Source organism: Neovison vison, chromosome 5, assembly GCF_020171115.1.
Source record: "Neovison vison isolate M4711 chromosome 5, ASM_NN_V1, whole genome shotgun sequence".
Taxonomy (NCBI): Eukaryota; Metazoa; Chordata; class Mammalia; order Carnivora; family Mustelidae; genus Neogale; species Neogale vison.
The window spans coordinates 152,885,578-152,905,051 of record NC_058095.1 but is presented as its reverse complement, the minus strand read 5'-3'; the positions used below and the strand labels follow the sequence as shown (position 1 = coordinate 152,905,051).

General features: G+C 40.5%; 1 protein-coding gene across 1 annotated transcript in view; it reads right to left on the bottom strand.

The window, feature by feature from the left end:
• HS6ST3 (heparan sulfate 6-O-sulfotransferase 3) overlaps positions 1–19,474 on the bottom strand; it is a 649,897-nt gene that overhangs the window by 531,691 nt on the left and 98,732 nt on the right. The window lies entirely within an intron of this gene.

Below are 19,474 nucleotides of genomic sequence, written 5' to 3'. Positions count from 1 at the left end.
AAGGGGTTATTTTGTGTCACCACAAAGTATAGGTATTCTGTTCCCAATGCAATTGCTCTGGTCCCATCCATGAATATCAATACTAGAAATGGTTCTTGGGTTCAGGCCCAGACTGGGGCATCAGAAAGATACTCTGTGTACCTCAACCCTGCCAACACCAATGTGGAAATTAGCTGAATGGGGTCAGTGGCGGGTTTGATCCACTCTGGGGGCAACCATATTGCAAAGGGCATTGGAACAGGTTGTCCTGCTCTTGTGTTGGGGGCTGTGCTGTCAGTGCAACAAGAATGCCTACGTGTTGTCACCTCAGCAACGGGCCATTTGCTAAATAGCCACTGTCACATTTCCTACTGCAAAATAAGACTGACTCATTATCCCCTCCATCACTACGTCCCTCATCCAAGTTTGCTCATGACTGATCCCATTCTTGTCCTGACTGCATTATACAACTGACATACTAATACTGAAAATTCAAACCAGAAAATAAAATATTACTTTTTCTGCTTTGATGAAGTAAAATATTCTAAAACAAGCATGGCTACTTAGCCCACAGATGCAACTTACAAGTCACCAACAAATCCCAGGACATAGTATAGGGCTACACTCTGTTTCTAAACCAAAACACACATCTTCAGTTTTGCAGTTTCCAGATATAACAGTGCAATGAAGCTTCTGGCTTGACATCTTTTACCAAGTTCATATCCAAAAATGCCACTGAAGTACATATATACACAAGCTACAAGAAGGGTCATTCCCTTCATTAAATAAATAAATAAAAAGAAAAAGAATCCTATATTTAAAATGTGTGAACTAAAGCCTGCTTCCAGATAAATGAAAAATTAATTTATGAAAAAAAAAGGGAATGGAAATCTAAGAAATTAATGACTTAGCAGTCCCAAATGTTAACTCCCTATTTATTTGTCCAATATTCACTAACACACACACACACAATAATTCTCTGTAAATAAGTTCATTTTTGATTATTCCTTTATTGATTCAGCTATTGGAACAATCACTAGTTGTTAGACCCAAATAATATGTTCCCGTTTAAAGGGCAGTGCTCAAGAAGCAAAATCCTTCAGGAATCAGGAAGAGCAACTAAGGCCATTTACCTGGTATGAGTTCAGTGGGCAATTTTCATTAAAGAAAGTTAGGGACTCATGTTAGCTTTCACTGATCTTGTTAGCCCCTTGCTTGGATATTGACCCTGGGATTTTGCCTCTGGTTTTCTCTGAGCTTTACTACATTCTTGAATTTCCTGTGTGATTAATCTTCAGCCTAGGGAAAATGAAGCTGATGTGGAACCATAAGAAATGTTTCTCATCACCTTTCCACACAGACATCCGTAGTATCTTCTCAAGCCTGGAAATTATTAAAGTCCATTTCAAGGCCTTAACTTTTTTTGGCTTATGTGATTTGTGCCTTGTTAGAAAGGAAATCAATGTATTCCCTATTACATCATAAAGTGGCTAGGAGGAAAAATCATATTTACTCCAGCACCTCTAGATTGTCTTACAAAGTTAAAAAAAATAATAAAGAATTGAGATTGGTATTTTATAGTTACCCACGGAAAAGTAAACTTGATTTTGTCCAATCATATTGTCAATTTCACCATCTCTATTTCAGAACATGAACAAACTTAAAGTCAACACGCTATACAGTTTATTGCTCAATCATTTAGAATCAATTATAAAATTTAAAATAGCACTTAATTTATCATCCAAAAAGAAAATTTAATACTATAACTAAAGTTGATTGATTTTTTTTCCCATTTTAAAGGGGAGAATATAATCATTTCTTTCAGTCATCCGCGCTAAAGAGACAAATGAACTAATTTCAGGGACTACGTCTTAATCATTTTCGTATCCTAGCACCCCAGTCCACATAATCTGCCAGGTAGCTTATGTCTTCCAACATGCTAGTAGACATTGCAACTGTCTACAGTTCCAAGAAGCCAAGTGCCAACGACCTCTTTCCCTTTGATCCATGAGATTTTAGGAATCACTTTTCACCTTGCTAGTGACTCTGGAGGCCGCCAGTTTACCCATCCTGCTCCTGGCTGTCTGTACCAAGTTTTTCCTCTCCTGTTCGCTGCCTATTGAATGGACTTTATTTAGGGCACTAACTTGAGTTCATTCCTCCAGATCCTGCCTCTCCACTCCCCATTCTAAGTGTTAACTCCCTATTTATTTGTCTAGTTCAATAGAATTTGGATAACAAAAATCACTCAACAAATATATAGTAGATGCTACCCTGGGTATTGTTCTTGGTACCTGGAACACTGTAGTATTTAAGACAATCACAATCATTAGCTTGAATTCTACAGGTGGGAATGAACCATAAGCAATGAAGCAAAAAAGTAAGTGACAATCTGAGGGAGTCTTGATCACCTCACAGTCTTATTTGCCCCCCCCACAGACAGAGGTAATTTGATAACCATTTCCCAAAAAGACTTCCCTGACCCTAACTCCTTTCTAACCAATCAAAGGGTAAGGGTATCACAAACCAGTTCCCCAGCAACAAAGCAGCACCCATTTTCTCCATTAAGAAAATGTTTTAAAGGGCACATGGAGGCTCAGTTGGTTAAGCGCTCAACCTCTGATCTCAGAGTCATGAGTCTAAACCCCATGTTAGCCGCCATGCTAGACACGGAACCCACTTAAATAACTAAATAAATATAGAACAAAGATTTTTTGTTTTGTTGTTTTGTTTTATAGTGAGGGGAGGGCAAGAAGAATATTAGACAGACAAACAGATACACACACACACACACACACACAAAGAAAAGGCCATGTAATTAGACAGTAAGAAGGCTGCCAAGTTGCAAGTCAGGAAAAGAGCCTTCATCAGACACTCACCCCTCCTGGACCCAGATCCTGAACTTTCCCACCTGCTAAACTGAGAAACCAAATCTGTTGTCTACGTCACCTGATCTACTTCGTTTTGTTATAGCAACTAATACAAAAGGAAAGAAAGCAGGGGAGAAGGATGGGAAATGGATCTCGGGAAGCAAGCAGACAACAGTCAGCAAGCTCAGATGTCTTTCACAAATTAGAAGTTCTCAATAGTATGGCTCCATGTGTGAATTTGCTGATATTTAAATTATTAATTGAGTCAGAAATGTGTTATTGCTAAATATGTTGTGTACCAAGTTTCTATTAGCCACCTAAGGATAGAAGGCCTCCTTTTTTTTTTTTTTTTTTTTTGGCCAGCTTACAAACATCAAACATCGCTAATAGGCAAACAAAATCTTTTAAAGGAGCTGGCAAAGCAAATGTTCATTTGTGCTCAGTAGTATTATGGCTTTAGGAATATGTCTTGATATTTACTTTCTGAATGAGATTAGTATTTTTTTGTAGACTGTCATGGTTTCAGTATCCATACATTTATCCCAAAACAGGATGTTTCAGTCCTGAAGCAAAACAAAATGAAAAAAAAAAATCATGACATTGGCAGACCACATTAATTTCAACAATTCCATAATTAAATTCATAAAGCCAATGGAAAAGACTTAAAATTTTACATCATATGGCTTAGGTATCTAATATGTGACTTTATAGAAGCCCTGGGCCAGATAAAATGTCACAGATTTATTAGGGAATATAATACCATTATCAGGAAGAAGTTAAAGTTTCTTTAAAGTTTTGTTTTGTTTTAAGATGAAGCACCTGGGGAACTCAGTCAGTGAAGCATCTGACACCTGACTTCGGCTTGGGTCATGATTTCAGGGTCATGAGATCGAGCCCTGTGTCAGGCTCCATGCCCAGCAGGGAGTCAGCCTGAGATTCTGTCTCTCCCTCTTTCTCTGCCCCTGACCCTGCTCATTCTCAAAATGAATTAATGAAGGAAGGAAAGAAAGAGGGAAGGAAGGAATAAAATCTTTTAAAAAATGTTTCTACAAAGTTTTTTAAAGGAAAGTGTCCATACGAAACAGATCATCACAAACAACCTAACCAGCTCTAATAAGCTGATAGTTCTGAGAAAAGGAATATCACGATTTCTAATTAAAGCTCTTCAAGTGGCAGAAAAAAAGGAAGCTGACTTCAGAGGACTGTGAGATAACTGCTCTACCTTACACCCTTAAAAAAAAAAAAGGTGTCTTTCCTTACAACTCAAAAGCCAAGAAAACAAATCAGAAAATGTAAAGCTTTAATGATGCTTTAAATTTGTCTATTTAAAAAGGCCTTTCAAAAATATTTTTCCTCCAGATGATCTTTCACAAAACTCTTAAAAATGTATCTGGTATCATGTTTATTATCTGTAGGGAAAGGATGACAAATACGGTTTAATGAACAATCGTGTACCAAATTCTCTGTTGGTCACTTTCCCTACCCCATCTTATCTCATCCTAAGCACCAGCCGCCAGGAGAGAGACTATTTTCACCACGTCCTAAAGGCATCTGCAGTCAGCTTTGTCTACCTCCAATTTGCCAGAGCCTAAAAAGTACGTGATACTCGTATCAGGATTCATTCAATAAATGTTCCTGGAATGAATCAATAAATGAATGAATGATGTTACTAGAGTTTCAGGACCTACGGTCACATGGGCTCAGGTCCATCTACCTCCACCATTCAAATTCTTTTATCAACAGGTCATGCTAAAAGTATGAGGTTCAAAAGAGTCATGGGACAAAATCACCACACATCATTCTCATGAAATGCAACCTCTATGACTTACAGCAATTTATTCATATTATTTACATGATGCTCCACATTTAAAATACCTTCACAAGGCTGATAAACTCTATTGGAAAGGAAAATGGATAAAAGAGAAGGAAAGAAAAATGCCAAGAATAACAGGGCAGTTGTCTAAGGTAGGAACTTCGTGGAGGTGTGAATGATAAGAAGACAATCTGGGATTCAGGCAAGCTCTTGAGTGAGTGAAGTTCTAGAAGCCTATACTTAAAGTAAAGGGCTTAATTTGGGCAAATTATCCAAAAGGAAAATGTACAGGAACTTTCCAGGTATCATAGTTGTCCCATGTGAAAAGATGCAGCTCTAGAAGGGGACGATTGAGGGAGCCATTGGTGCCTTTGTGGGAGAAAGAAAATGGTGCGCCAGACGCAGCTCTGAGCAACAGCTCTTGGTTCTTCACTGAAAATGTCCACCAAGGGACGCCTGGGTGGCGCAGTTGGTTGGACGACTGCCTTCGGCTCAGGGCGTGATCCTGGAGTCCTGGGATCGAGTCCCACATCAGGCTCCCAGCTCCATGGGGAGTCTGCTTCGCTCTCTGACCTTCTCCTCGCTCATGCTCTCTCACTGTCTCTCTCTCTCAAATAAATAAATAAAAATCTTTAAAAAAAAAAAAAAAAGAAAAAAAAAGAAAATGTCCACCAAGAAGTCGTGTGACCTAGGGAGTGGAGGGAAAAACAAAAGTGGTGATAAAGACTGTCCCTGCCAAGGGCAGGCAAACCCATCATGAAAAAGAATGGTGCACATCCGGGCTTGGTTCAGCACCAGGAAAGCCCATCTGTCTAGTGACGGACAGCAGTAAATAATACCAGAGAGCACAAGACAAAAATACTCCTCATATCCTAGTCTTTTAACAGATGCCTTAATGAAGCAGGGCCAGGCCACATTCCTTCCTTGCAGTCTCCATCTCTAACCAGTTACTGATGAAAATTTTAAACATATCCCTCATGCTTGCCTTCCCCGCCACATGGGTCCACATGACTTGGATATTTGACATTTGGTAACTGGCATGTTCCCACAGGAAGTGTGAAGTCCTGGAAATAGCCAGATTTGTAGAGACAGGAAGACGTCATAGACATTCTTCAGCAGATACTCCTTGGCCCCTCCAGGTCTTCTTTCCAACCCTGTCCACCCTGCTGACTGCCCTGAGGCCCAATTATATAGACTACAGTGAGGGGCCCCCTGCTCCCTGGCTTCCCCTTGGGTTTGGCAGATGGGGACCCCTGACAGGAGACAAGAGATGGTGGAGGAAGAGAGTGGGACTCCGGTGTTTATTGTCCTGGCTTCCTCTTCTCAGGGTTCTCTCTAGCTGTTGTGTCCTTCACCCAACAGTCATTAATCCTCTCGAGGTGGTCTGCTCTACACAACTCTCTCCCCTGAGTCTGGGAACCTCCGCCCACCCCAACCCACCCTCTCCCCCAGTCCCTTCTGTCTGTGAATACAGAAATGCAAAGACTACGGCTGTTTCCAGTCCTGAAACTGGATTAAACGTGGGTCTTCTGTCTTGTATCTTTATACTGAATCATCTTATCAATAAATTCATCTTGAATTATTTTGACTTTGAAGATATTAACACTATCTCCTTCATATCTTTTACCCTGGGACCTTGACTTGTATAAATTTATTCATTCATTCTGCTATGATTTATTAAACATCCACTATGTGTTGGACATTATTCTGTGTGCTGGAAATACAGCAGAAATATGATAGACCAAGATACACACACACACACACACACACACACACACACATAAAATCACACACACAAACACACATGCATACTGCTACACTGCAGTGTTTGTAACATAGTTATTGACAATACAGACTGCACGGGGCTCCTGTGTGGCTCAGTTGGTTAAACATCTGCCTTTGGCTCAGGTCTTAATTGCAGGGTCCTGGGACCAAGCCCCACACTGGGCTCCCTCCTCAGCTCAGCCTGCTTCTCCCTCTACCTTTCCCCCTGTTTGTTCTCTCTCTCTCCCTCTCTCTCAAATAAATAAAATCTTAAAAAATATAAAGCAGACTTGTTATATCATAAACAGGCAATGATGATCTTAAGCATAACACTTCAATTACCCAAGATTCGGTTTTCCCATCCATTAATTAATGTGAGAAAAATAAACCCTACCTTGCAGTTGGAGGAAGATGTAAACTAGATTATCTATGCAAAACAGCTGGTACAAGGAATCATTCATTAAAGGCTCATCGTCTTCTATCCCTTTCTTCGTTAATTCAGAGTCCTTTCTCTTAGACTAGATATGATGTTCAAAATCAGCCTTGCCTATACCAGCCCCAGGAACACGCTGGCTTTGCTCTTGCTCCCTGACTTCCCACAGTGGCCCCAAGGCAGGAGAGGATAGGCACTCAGATAATGTGACAAACAGGGTCCCAGAAATGCATCCTGGAGTGCAGGTGGGGTCTGGGCTGAGAGAGAAGCCAGAGTGGAGACACAGAGAACTCTGTAGACTCGGGGGACCAGGGGAGTCGGGGCTGGGGGGCAGGAGTGCAAGGGTAAGGAGACCAAGGCCAGCGCTGACAGAAAATTAGACTGCTGTGCTCTCCTGTGTGTTCCGTTCCTTCCCCTTTTGTTTTCTCTTTATTTTTTCGTCAAAGTCCTTCTAAAATGCCAACCTGTCTTAGTGGACTCGGAGAAAACAGGAAGCTGCAGATGACCCACGCTTGGGCCAGGATAATGTACAGCAGGAAGCCACCTCTGGAGTAGGAGGGAGGGGCTGGGACGGAGACAGCCTCCAGTGCTTCTGAGAGGAGCTGTTTGCCGGATTACACCCCCCTACCCCCACCACCATCTCTCACCCTGCCCGCCCCATGGCACCAGCATGTCTCAGCAAAGAATAACCCAAAAGTAAATATGGTAACATGTTAGTTTGCGAGAATCTGGTTGTGGTATCTCATAGTGCCTTCTATACTTCTTTGAATGTGTGACGTGCTGTAAAAATTAAGACGAATCTCCACTTTGGGGAAAGAATCAGAATTTTCAACAAATGGTATGCACGGTAATATTTCTGTAGCAGGGGGAGGAAAGAAACTTTAAGAGGCCAATATTGAGGGAGCACCTGGGGGGCTCAGTGGGTTAAAGCCTCTGCCTTCAGCTCAGGTCATGATCCCAGGGTCCTGGGATTGAGCCCCATATCAGGCTCTCTGCTCAGTGGGGAGCCTGTTCCCCCCCCCCCTCTCTCTCTCTGCCTGCCTCTCTGCCTACTTGGGATATCTGACTGCCAAATAAATAAATAAAATCTTTTAAAAAAAAAAAAAAGAGGCCAATAGTGAGGCTCAGGGAGTCACAGAATGCCCACTCCAGGGAATATTATGTAGTCATTAAAAGGAATGCTTACAGATGTTACAGGCAGAACAAAAAATATATATGCAACACAAATGAAATATGCTAGAAGTCAGCACTGACTGCTCAGAAACTGCACAATAATGATAACAATCAACATTTGCCTGTTATGTACAAAGTAGGTTTTATTTTTTGTTGTTTATGTATATGAATTTATATAGTTCTGAGAACAAACCTATGGTTAAAAACTCTTATTATCCCCATTTTATGGATAAGAAAACAGAAAAACTGAGAAATTAAGGAATTTGTCAAAGGATATACTGCTAGGAAGTAGCAGGAATGGGGTTTGAGCCTAGGCAGTCCATTCTAGAAGATGCTCTTAACCATACTGCTATATGACCTCCCATAAATAGGCCAATAACCACAATAGGTGCCAACATTAAGGCCAGCAATCACCTCAGTTAACCCTCACAACAACCTTGTGGTGCAGATTATTAACCCCATTTAAAAAGAGGGCAAACTCATCAGAGAGAGGTCTACATAATACACCCAAAAACACAAACCCAGAGACTGAGCTATATCATAGCCCATGTCCTAATCATTATGGTGCCCATTACTTCTTTGCTTTCCTAAACCTTCTACAATGAGCATGTATTACTTTAATTAAATTTTTTAAAAATTTTTATAAGATTTTTAAAATTTTATTTGTCAGAGAGAGAGAGAGAGAGCACAAGCAGGAGGAGCAGCAGAAGGAGAGGGAGAAGCAGGCTCCCTGCCGAGCAGGGAGCCAGATGTGGGACTCAATCCCAAGACCCTGGGATCATGACCTGAATGAACCAAAGGCAGACACTAAAGTGACTGAGCCACCCAGGCATCCCTAAAACAAAAATGTAAAGTAACAGAACATGTTAGATAAAAACAAATTTTAAACTCTCACCTTAAAGCATTCTATTAACCCTTCTTTCATATTTCTTTCTCACATTACTGTAAGAGACTACATGCAACTTTGTATCACCAGAAGTGCTTTTGACTGACAACACTGGGGAAGGGCAACATTTCTCTATATGATTGGTTGGTACCCCCATTGCCATTGGCAGTTCTCATCTAGAATTCAATTTAATGAATGGAATGACCAATGATTTTCTCTCCAAGCTCTCTGAGCTGTGTCTCATCACCCATTAGCAACCAGGAATTACTAATCACTGGGTGAACTGAAAGCCACAGACAGGCACGTGACACATCACAAAAACAGCCTCCTGCTTCTGGGGCGACTACTGTTTATATGCCACATCGCAAATTGGACAAAGCAGGTCTGTGATATTTTGAATCTGTTGCTGGGATGCAGGCATTTGGACTGAGATCTGAAGGGCATGAGAGGCAAGCTACCTTGACCACCAGCCTCGCCCCACCCCCACCCGGAAGCCTTCTTAATCTCTGAACACCTACTTCCCACTCCATGACAATGGGTCTGGAGGTGGAGTCAGGTGAGGGAAGGGGTGGGGACCAGAAACAATTCACTAAACAAACTACACATTAGGTGGGCACCCTCTCTGCTGCTGCTCAGCATGTCTCTTTTTCTCAGAATTTGGTTGTATTTCAATGGTCTCAGCCTCAAATCCCTAATTCTGCTCTAAAAGTTATAATGTTCATCTTCATTTACTTTCAAATAATACCGCTCCTTGCTTGATTTCCTTGTTAAAATTTCAAAGATAGATATTCCTGTGATCTGAAGATCTCCTAATGATGCTGAAGAGATATTCAGGTCACCAGTTATCTCCTCATACTCATGGCTCCAGCTGCAATTAAATTTGACCAGTTCTGGGCCCTCAATGATGTATGGTTTAAAACTCTTTACATTCACAATATTTAATAGACGCCATTAAAATAATCACTTTGGGGGATAGGTAGTCCATCCTTAGAGGCTTACCCAGTTAAAAGTAATAAAGGCTTTAAAAAAAATAATTGTAATGAGGGGCGCCTGGGGGCTCAGTGGGTTAAGCCGCTGCCTTCGGCTCAGGTCATGATCTCAGGGTCCTGATCGAGTCCCGCATCCGGCTCTCTGCTCAGCAGGGAGCCTGCTTCCCTTCCTCTCTCTTTGCCTGCCTCTCTGCTTACTTGTGATCTCTCTCTGTCAAATGAATAAATAAAATCTTTAAAAAAAAAAATTGTAATGAGGTGAGAAATTCTATTTACCAGAACTCCAGGTGTCTGGAGGCAACAGAACACCATGGCAGGGTTATTCCCTAAGAAGAAATAGTCAAGAGTTGAGGGGAGATTATACTTCCCGGGGGACTTGAGGGGATATGTAAGCAACTATACCTCCATGTAATTCCTCTCACTCACGTAGATCCCACTCACCCACATGAAATTCTGAAAATTGACTAGCTCACAAAAATGCTGAGTATGAGTGGATTTCACATAGAAATGGTTTACAGATGGAATTCTGGATCCTGGTCTGACTGTGCAAACTTATACACAAGTGACAAATATTTATGAGATTATAAAAGCAGAATGTATGGTGACTAACATAACAATTAAAAAAATTGTTCTTTAAAAAAAATGAAACAAATTTTTAAAAATTTAAAAAATAGAAAAAGAAGTAGAATGTAGCCACAAAAATACAAACCGCAAAAATGAAAAGGCAGATGGTAAAATTCTAGGAGAGTTTCTTAATGACTTGGAGTTAGGGAATGAGATTTTTTTTTAAAGATTTTATTTATTTGTCAGAGAGAGAGGGAGAGCGAGTGAGCACAGGCAGACAGAGAGGCAGGCAGAGGCAGAGGGAGAAGCAGGCTCTCTGCCAAGCAAGGAGCCCGATGTGGGACTCGATCCCAGGACGCTGGGATCATGACCTGAGCCGAAGGCAGCTGCTTAACCAACTGAGCCACCCAGGCGTCCCGAGGGAATGAGATCTTAAATAAGAGAAACTAAAAGGAAAAGAATTGTTCAAATAGATCAATGAAATGTAAAAAATTACAGCTCAAAGACATCATTTTTTAAAAAACAAATAGAGAAGTCAGAGATTAGGAAAAAGATATTTGCTATACATGTAACAAAGGGTTAGAGCCCAGAATATATAAAGAATTCTTACAAAACAACAAGAAATAACACCACTGTTACGGACAAAATGCTGTGCTTTCCCACCAAATTCATACATTGAAATTCTAATGCCAGGACACCTGTGTGGCTCAGTGGGTTAAGCCTGGGTGGCTCAGTGGGTTAAAGCCTCTGCCTTCGACTCAGGTCATGATCTCAGGGTCCTGGGATCGAGCCCCGCATCAGGCTCTCTGCTCAGCGGGGAGCCTGCTTCTCCCTCTCTCTGTCTCTCTCTGTCTCTGCCTGCCTCTCTGCCTACTTGGGATCTCTGTCTGTCAAAAAAATAAATAAAATCTTTAAAAAGTAAATAAATAAATAAATAATAAAATCTGACTATACCATTGCTGATGAGGATATAGAGCAACTAAAATTCTTACACACCACTGATGTAAGCATAAACTGGAGAGCAATTTGGCAATATCTAGTAAAGTTAAAGATATGTATGCCCTACAACCCAGGAATTTCACTCCTAGATAGCTGCCCTAGAGAAAAATCTCAGATGTGTGCATGTGGAAATGTAGACTTCATCAACAGCCTATATTGGGAAAACCAAAATGCTCATCAACAAAAGGAAGGACAAATAAAACTGGACTGGATAAATTCATACAATGCAGAAGTATACTGCAACGAGAATAAACCGTATCTATAAACATTAATGTGCTCAATCTCCAAAAACAATGTTAAGCTAAAAAGCAGACTGTGAGAGCTTAGCATGTGTCATCGTGCCTTTTATATATTTTTTAAATATGCAAAACTATCATCTCACTTTTTTGTTTAGATATGTAGGTACCCACAGTAAAAGTATAAATACACGCAGAAAAAGATCACACTATACTTAGCTTAGGTTTGCATCCAAGAGAAAGACTAAAGGTCTGGGGGGACCCACAGGGATCTTCAACTCTATTTGTTGGGGTTTTTTTCCTTAAACCGGGGATGTAAGGATATTTTTACATTATTCTCTGTTCTTTTATATAGGAATAAAATATTTCATAATAAAAAAAATAGAAAATAAAAGAACCCCCCTTAAAGGAAGTAGGTATCATTACTGAATAAGGACCCAGAGGTCCATGACACACATGCTCTGCCACATTACTCCATTATCAAAATATCCAAACTTAGCATCTGGGATCCACCTGCAAAAATTAATGTATTTTGCTTATTTCTGAAAATGACTGAATGTATGTAACTTAAACACATAGATATAGATGCACATACAAAAGTGACTCCTGGGATTTTCCTAAGTTTGCCTTCTTTTGTAGAGGGCACTGTTTGTGAGTTAAGACAGACGCACACTGAGAATCACTGTTCAGACATCAAAATGTCCTGCCCTGAGGAGGGAGTCAGTTATAAACCACAGGGTAGGGAACATTCATCCACTTACCTTGGTCTTCACTTCAACTGCCACGTCACAGACAGGAAAAAAAAAAAAAAAACAAAAAAACACAGAAGTACAATGCAGGATTTTTAGGTGTGGACAGAACAAATAGTTAAAAATATATCCCCAGCAAATTCAGAGCGCAAAGGAACAGAGGGAGCAGAAAAAGGGTAATATGTGTGGACACAGCCAGGCTATCCTCCCCTACTGAATGGTGCCCTTTTTACGGCTACCTGATGGGGAATAGACAAGTGCTTGTCCTAGAAGGCCGAATTTTGAGGGAAATCTGTGGGTGTCTTATGAAAACCCCAATGGGTTAAATTAAATTTTTTCCCTCGAAAAGTCAATATTTGGATTTGTAAAGTCCAAGATAAGCCAGTACAAAATAGTATAAAAATCCCTTGACCTAACTCACAGTTTATACATTAAGTCAAACCAAAAATAAGTTATCAGCTGCTCTGTCAGTATAGAAAAATCAATATTTTCCTATCATACCATCTGCTTTAGCAGTGCAAGTTAATAAATTTAGCTGGTGAAATTTTCTTCTCTCTTTGGATTCTGGAGAAAGAAGATATATTTTCAATAGTTAATCTAGTCACTTACTATATAGAGCAATGAAAAATGAAATACTATTATTTGAACATGTGAGTTTACCATGTTCGGGAATAGAATTCTTCACCACTGAAATAGCAAACCTGTATCACATCTATTTTGCAGTACACTTCACCTCGGTTTTCCTGCTTCCAAACTTCTTGTCCTGTTTGCCCCCAAAATGGGCACAATTATTTCATTCAAGGGAATAAAATTGATTTTATTTACTTTATCTCCTTGAATAAAATAATCCAAACTCTAGAAAGTAATTAGCATTTAGGACCCAAATTCAACCCTGAATTTATTTTTTCTTTGAACACATAAAATTGACTACATTTATCTAACCTGAATACATGTGGATTAGATCTACAAACAGATTCAGAGAATTTTCTAATTTCCTCAGATTCTATAGGAAGACATTATTATTGAAAAAGATGTGCACTGAGATTCATCATAACCTGTTAATACACATCTTTGAAGAAAATAAATGAAATGTGACTTCAACTTTTAAACCACAGGCAAATAATCCACAATGGAAATAAGCTTTCACAGAAACTTTCAAAGCAATGACATACGTACTGAGTACCTACTATGTGCCTAGCATATAAAACAATAAAGAACTCACGTTTTCTTAAACACACTGCTATAATACCTGGCCATTAAAACTGATGCCAATATTTCAATTCAATTCCTCTTTTTATAATATTTTTTAAATTCTATAAAAAGCTTTCTTTTAATTTTTACCCTAGAGATATTTTCCTATTAGTGTGCCTGGCAGCAAGTGCCCAGGCGAATAGAAGTTCCTATTGATGTAAGTTTTCCAGTTAGAGAAATATATCCACATTGGTAGACTCATCCTGATCAGAAAATACCCCAGTCTGAGAAATTGTGAAATTAACAGATCTTTCCTGTTTCTGGTGCGGTCTATGCTGCCCAGAATATCATCTGCCCAGTCCTGTAACTTTCTCTCTAGCTGCCACTTATCTAGTCCTCTGGGGTTGTTGAGAGTTAATATTTATAAAAGGCTTTGTGTTTCCTTTACAAAGAGAGAGTAAGTGGAAGAAAAACAGCAGTATATCACCACGCTGCGTAGACATTTAGGTGACTTCCATACAACCTGAATGTAAAATTTAAAGTTTCCTACAAACACAATATAAAGATAGCCACCTACGATGCCACACTTCTCCTAGAAAATAGCATCCTTTTTATTATTTTTTTTTCTGAGAGGAGAAGAAAATAAAGATTTTTGGAGTAAGAAAGTATCTAATAAAATAATAGAAAACAACATATTTAGAGAGTTTCAGCATTCTTACACATTTAGACGATACGTAACTCTGTTCCCTAAAAACTGGAGTGTCAAATTCAGTCCTACAAAGTACTGAACTGGGACTCCATAAGCCTGTTACACATCTGCTTATGGCTGAGAATTGTGGACAGAACAAATAGTTAAAGGCTGAGAACCGTGGCCATGCTGCAATCACTTGCGATGGACACTGCTGACCCCTCTCTAGGGGTCTGTGGACTGTGGTTTGGGGTGGAGTGAGTGGGGGGTATAGGACTGGCTGAGGACTGATGGTGGTAAGGTCTGTGTAAGCCCAAAGGACAGAAGTCTGTCTTACCAGCCAAACAATAACCATAATTTAAAAAACAGAATAACAACGATGGTGATGATGACATAAACAGGTGAGGAAGTTGATGTCATGAGAGGAAAAAATATAGAAAGACAAGATTTTTTCTCCTTTACTTCGGCTCAGGCTATGGGTATGTGAGCAGGGAACTGCTGCATACTCAGGAGACCCAAGATGACATCTCAGGACGTGCCAAAAATGGCAGAACCAACTCCAACCGAACAGTTGCTAGCAGAGAAATGGGTTCCCGAGGAAGATTATAAGAAAAAAACCCTCTCCTCTAACAGTAGAAAGTTTACCAACAGAACATTCTGAAATAGAAATATTTTGGCTTACATTTAGCACTTCCTTAATTCCTCATGTAAATTATTTTCTGCTTTTGAAAGATGGTTTTGAGATCGGTTCCTAAAATTGTGAGACATGAAAAGTCCTTGAGAATTCTTGGGACTGTAGACATGATGGAAAGAGAGTTGCCCGCCTTCTTGGGGCATCCTGGGAGGGGAGTGGCTATCCGGCTCGGTGTCCTAGGTTTGTATCACGGATCCTGACACACAGCTTGTCACAGGGTGCTCAGCAAGGTACGAGGAGCTGAAGGATATGACCTCCATTTTCACTTTGCAAGGGGACAGCAGTGTCAGTGGCCATAGAGGATTAGGGTAGGAAATAAAGAAAAAAAGCATTTGATGAAATCACTGCGGTTACATGAAGAGGAAGTAGACTACAGAGGGGATAGTAGCCAGAAAGCATTAAAGCCTCTGATCGGGAATTCAAATGGATGTGAGAAATACCCGAATAAGAAAAATACATTTGCCCTTCACTCCCTCTAATTGTTCTATGATGTATCAAGGCATTAAAATGCAGTTCTCTGGTGTGATTCATGTAAGTTTCATTGGTGTCAGAACAATTCATTTTTTAAAAGACATTAAAAACTGATTCAGGGGACGAAATCTGCTATAGACACTGCAATGTGTGTGTATATGTGTAAAGACATACACATAAAGTATTACTTTTTTTCCATTTACATTGAAAAAGTTCAGATATATAGGTAGAAATCTGTTTTATAATGAAACTATGCTACTCTTATTACCTAGTATGTATTAAATATACACCCTCATCAATTTCATGAAAATGCATTCATGTCGTTTCCATATGGCGCTTGCTGAGGGCTATAAAAGCGAGTGATATAGAGAACCATCAGCCCATTATTTGGTATCTTTCCAGTCACATCTGAAGCTTACACTCTAAGAATAGTGTTAACACCAACATATTATATGGTTCATAGAGCTGTGTACCTTGAGCACTGGAAGAGAAACTATGCAGTAGGAATTAAAAATTAATGTAGCATCATTCGTACAATGGCACCAAAACACAACTCTCCATAAAAATGACGAATTTTCACTTTCTCTATCAATTTATAAATTTTTCTATTTTGTTAAATTTCCTATGGATTTCACTAGTAAAGACCAGTATTAGTCACAGAAACCTGGGGTATAAGATATCATTATTCCAACCAGCCTAATCTAGGATGGGTTCCACCATGTGAGGGATTTACAAATTTGAAATGGAAACTAATTGGAAAGCAGATAGGCGCTCATCTGAATTTCTGATGATGCCATTTTTCAGGCCAAGCTTCCTTTTAGGCAAGGAATTTTACCCCTTCCATCGGGCCCCAAATAGCCCCATCTATTTAGCTACCATCATCAGAAATTCTGAGACATGCCAGAGCTCAGAGTGAAACAGGTGCATCTGCATACAGCCATCCGAGGGATGCACACCCAGCCCCACGCACAGCTGGGATGTGGTAATAAATGCTTGGCAGGCTGGCATTTATCAACTGTGTCTCTAATCTCAGAGATAACCAGGCAGAATACCATGTCCACCTGCCATGAACTCACAGCCGTAAGTTTTCTGGCCTGGGCTTTGTCCTGATAGGCCCACGGGTAACACTAGAACGCACACAAAAAGGGGAAGGTGGGATCAGGCTAGGAATGAATGAAAGCTACAGTCATAGGGACAGCATGGAACTAAACATGCTCTGTAGTTATTATCTGGAGACTTGAAACACATGAATGTAATTCATTATCAGTGTCAGAAATATTTTTTCCTCATCTGGAGAGGGCATAGAAGTCTGTTATTCTGAGAAAGTTTAATTTTAATCTTATATTCATTGGGGTTGCTAGCAGAATCTGCATGTCTTTTGGCTCTGACTAAAAGGCTTTCCTAGGCTTTTCTTACCAAATATGAGTAAGATTACCAATGGGTTGTATCCTGCTAGGCCTACCTTTCACTTTCAGGTCAAATTTTAAAATAAAGCACATTATAATTTGCAAAAGCCTGAGCCTTGTCTTAGAACAAGTTACAGTCTAACTTCTAAAATTGAAAATGAAATCGTATACACAGAAGTAATACAGAAATCAGAACCAAAAAAAAAAAAAGAATCAAAAGATGTTTAATGGTTCTCATCTCTTTATAGCTAATACTCAGTTATTAAAATGAACTAATGCCTACTAGGTACCTGGCCATATAATAGCCCACACATTCCTACCCAGTGACTTTATAATTAATTTTATAATTAATATAATTGAGACATGTAACCATCAATAGATCCTCTATGGCAATTCCTTTTTTAAGTAAAGCAATCTATACCTTATACACAAAACCTTGCCTTCACTATAATTGTTCGGTTGTATATACAGAGAATACAATTTCATGTTGCTAAAGTCCCATTTTAACTCAATAAAGCAAATTAATTTATACATGGTTACCACTTAGCTGTACTTTCACCCTAAAAAAACAAAAAAAATTCCAATCATCTCCTTATTCAGCATATGTACATCACTGCCAATGAACCAGTCCTCCATGAATCATATAGATCCATCTGGAGGTCACATGGAGAAAGAGGAACCAATGATGTGAGCCTCAGGATGGTGCAGACACACTGGTCAGAAAGTTGCATTTCAGACCAAGAAAGGCACCTCCTAACCCTGAGAAACAAAGGTTGTGAGAAAATTGACAGTTGACCATTGAGAGGACTATGGGAGAAGCCACAGCCTTAGGGACCAACCAGGTTTCAATTCAAGTCAAGAAGATGAGAAAGTATTCAGAGATGTAAAAAGAACAGGAAGAGAGAAGAGTGCAGGGTTAGTTCATGAAAATAACAGTTTGGGTGTGATGCGTGACCAGAGGACCTTGGGTTTGTCGCATTGACCAAAAAAGAAAACAGGAATGTGGAGCATGACTAAATTTAGCCACATAGCATTTGGGATGATATGATATGATATGATATGATGATATGAATGATAAGGCTGGACAGGACTCCACCATGGCCCATACCAGAGGCCCAGCAGCTATGGTAGGACACCTGGGGTTTGATTTTTCCCAGGGTCCACTGCAGTGGTAGTTGGTAGCAATGAGCAAACATAAGCCACACGGTCCTTCACCGAAAAGGTAGGTTGTTTGCACATGTGGTCAGCAGTTCCCAATGCTGGGTCCACTGCTGTCCTTCTCAATGGCCTCATGATTGAAGGGGGTCCGACAGTGAATGTGCAAACCAGCAGCCCAGAGTTGATTCCTAGATCTTGGACCCAGTGGTGACTGATACAGAAAGCTGTCTCACTTATGCCCTTTTAACCTTGGATTCTGGAATGCCAAGAGCTCCCCTGTCCTTTCCTCAGGATGACTGGGTCCTTAAGCAGATTCTCTACTGTTTGTTCGTCCCTTCGTGCCTGTTTACACTGCCCCCCCCCCGTGCTTATCCTCTCCCATGTTATATTTTTATAGTTTTCTTCTAAATGCTGTTTTGCCTAACTATAGACCTAACACTTAACTGTGTTTCTTGTACACACTTGGTGACCAAAAAAGACAGAAGTTTCTTTCTTTCTTACATAACATAGGCTGAGAAGCAGTTCTGGTCTGGTGTGACAGCTTCGTGGTGTCATCAGGGAAACAATTTGCTAGCACATGGCTTCCACCCTCAAGGCCATCCTGGCTGAGTCATAGGCCAGGAGAAGGGATGTCAGAACCGGAAAAGGCATCCTACGGAGGAGGCAGGATTCTCAAAATCCTCACAAACACGCGATGTACGACCCAGCAACCACAATTGTTACATGGCCACACCTAGTGGCAAGGAAGGCTGGGAAGAGCTGTCTGTATCCCATGGCAAAAGGGGTAGCTAAGTACCCAGCTCCTGAAACAAGTGTTGCAGGTGGAAACCAGCTGGCTCGGCCTCACCTGTGGGGCTGTGTTTCACTCATGATCCTCTTGCAAAGATCCCTCTGAGATCTCTGACGCCTGCCTATGAGAGCTCTGCCCCCACTGGCACTACCGTGCGGTAGGGTGAGCAGCACACCACGGTCTTCCTAAGACCCTGCACGGTTACCAAAGTCGCCAACCATCTTCAACCATGGTCCTCAAGACCCACAAAATCATGAATCAGTCCTATGGCCTCCGGAAGTTATTTATTCTCTCTGTGCTGTTTAGAGCATCAGCTGCACAAGAGGATAATAAATGCCTACAGTAATAGGGCTCTTGTGAGGATTTTAGTCAACACAGCACCTTCCCCCTTCCTGTCTGATTTACCTTCCATAGAGCAGAGGGCTGGGGGGATTTCTTGAGGGGAGGCATTTAAGGAGATGTCAATCAGAAATGCAACAGGCAGCAGACGTGGGTCACAATCCAAAGAGGGGAGACAGAGAGGGACAGGGTAGATGAGAAACCAAAGGGACAAGGACAAGGATGGCGGAGACCCACTAAAAGGAAAGATCTGAATAGGAGGCTGGCAGGCAGGTGCTTATG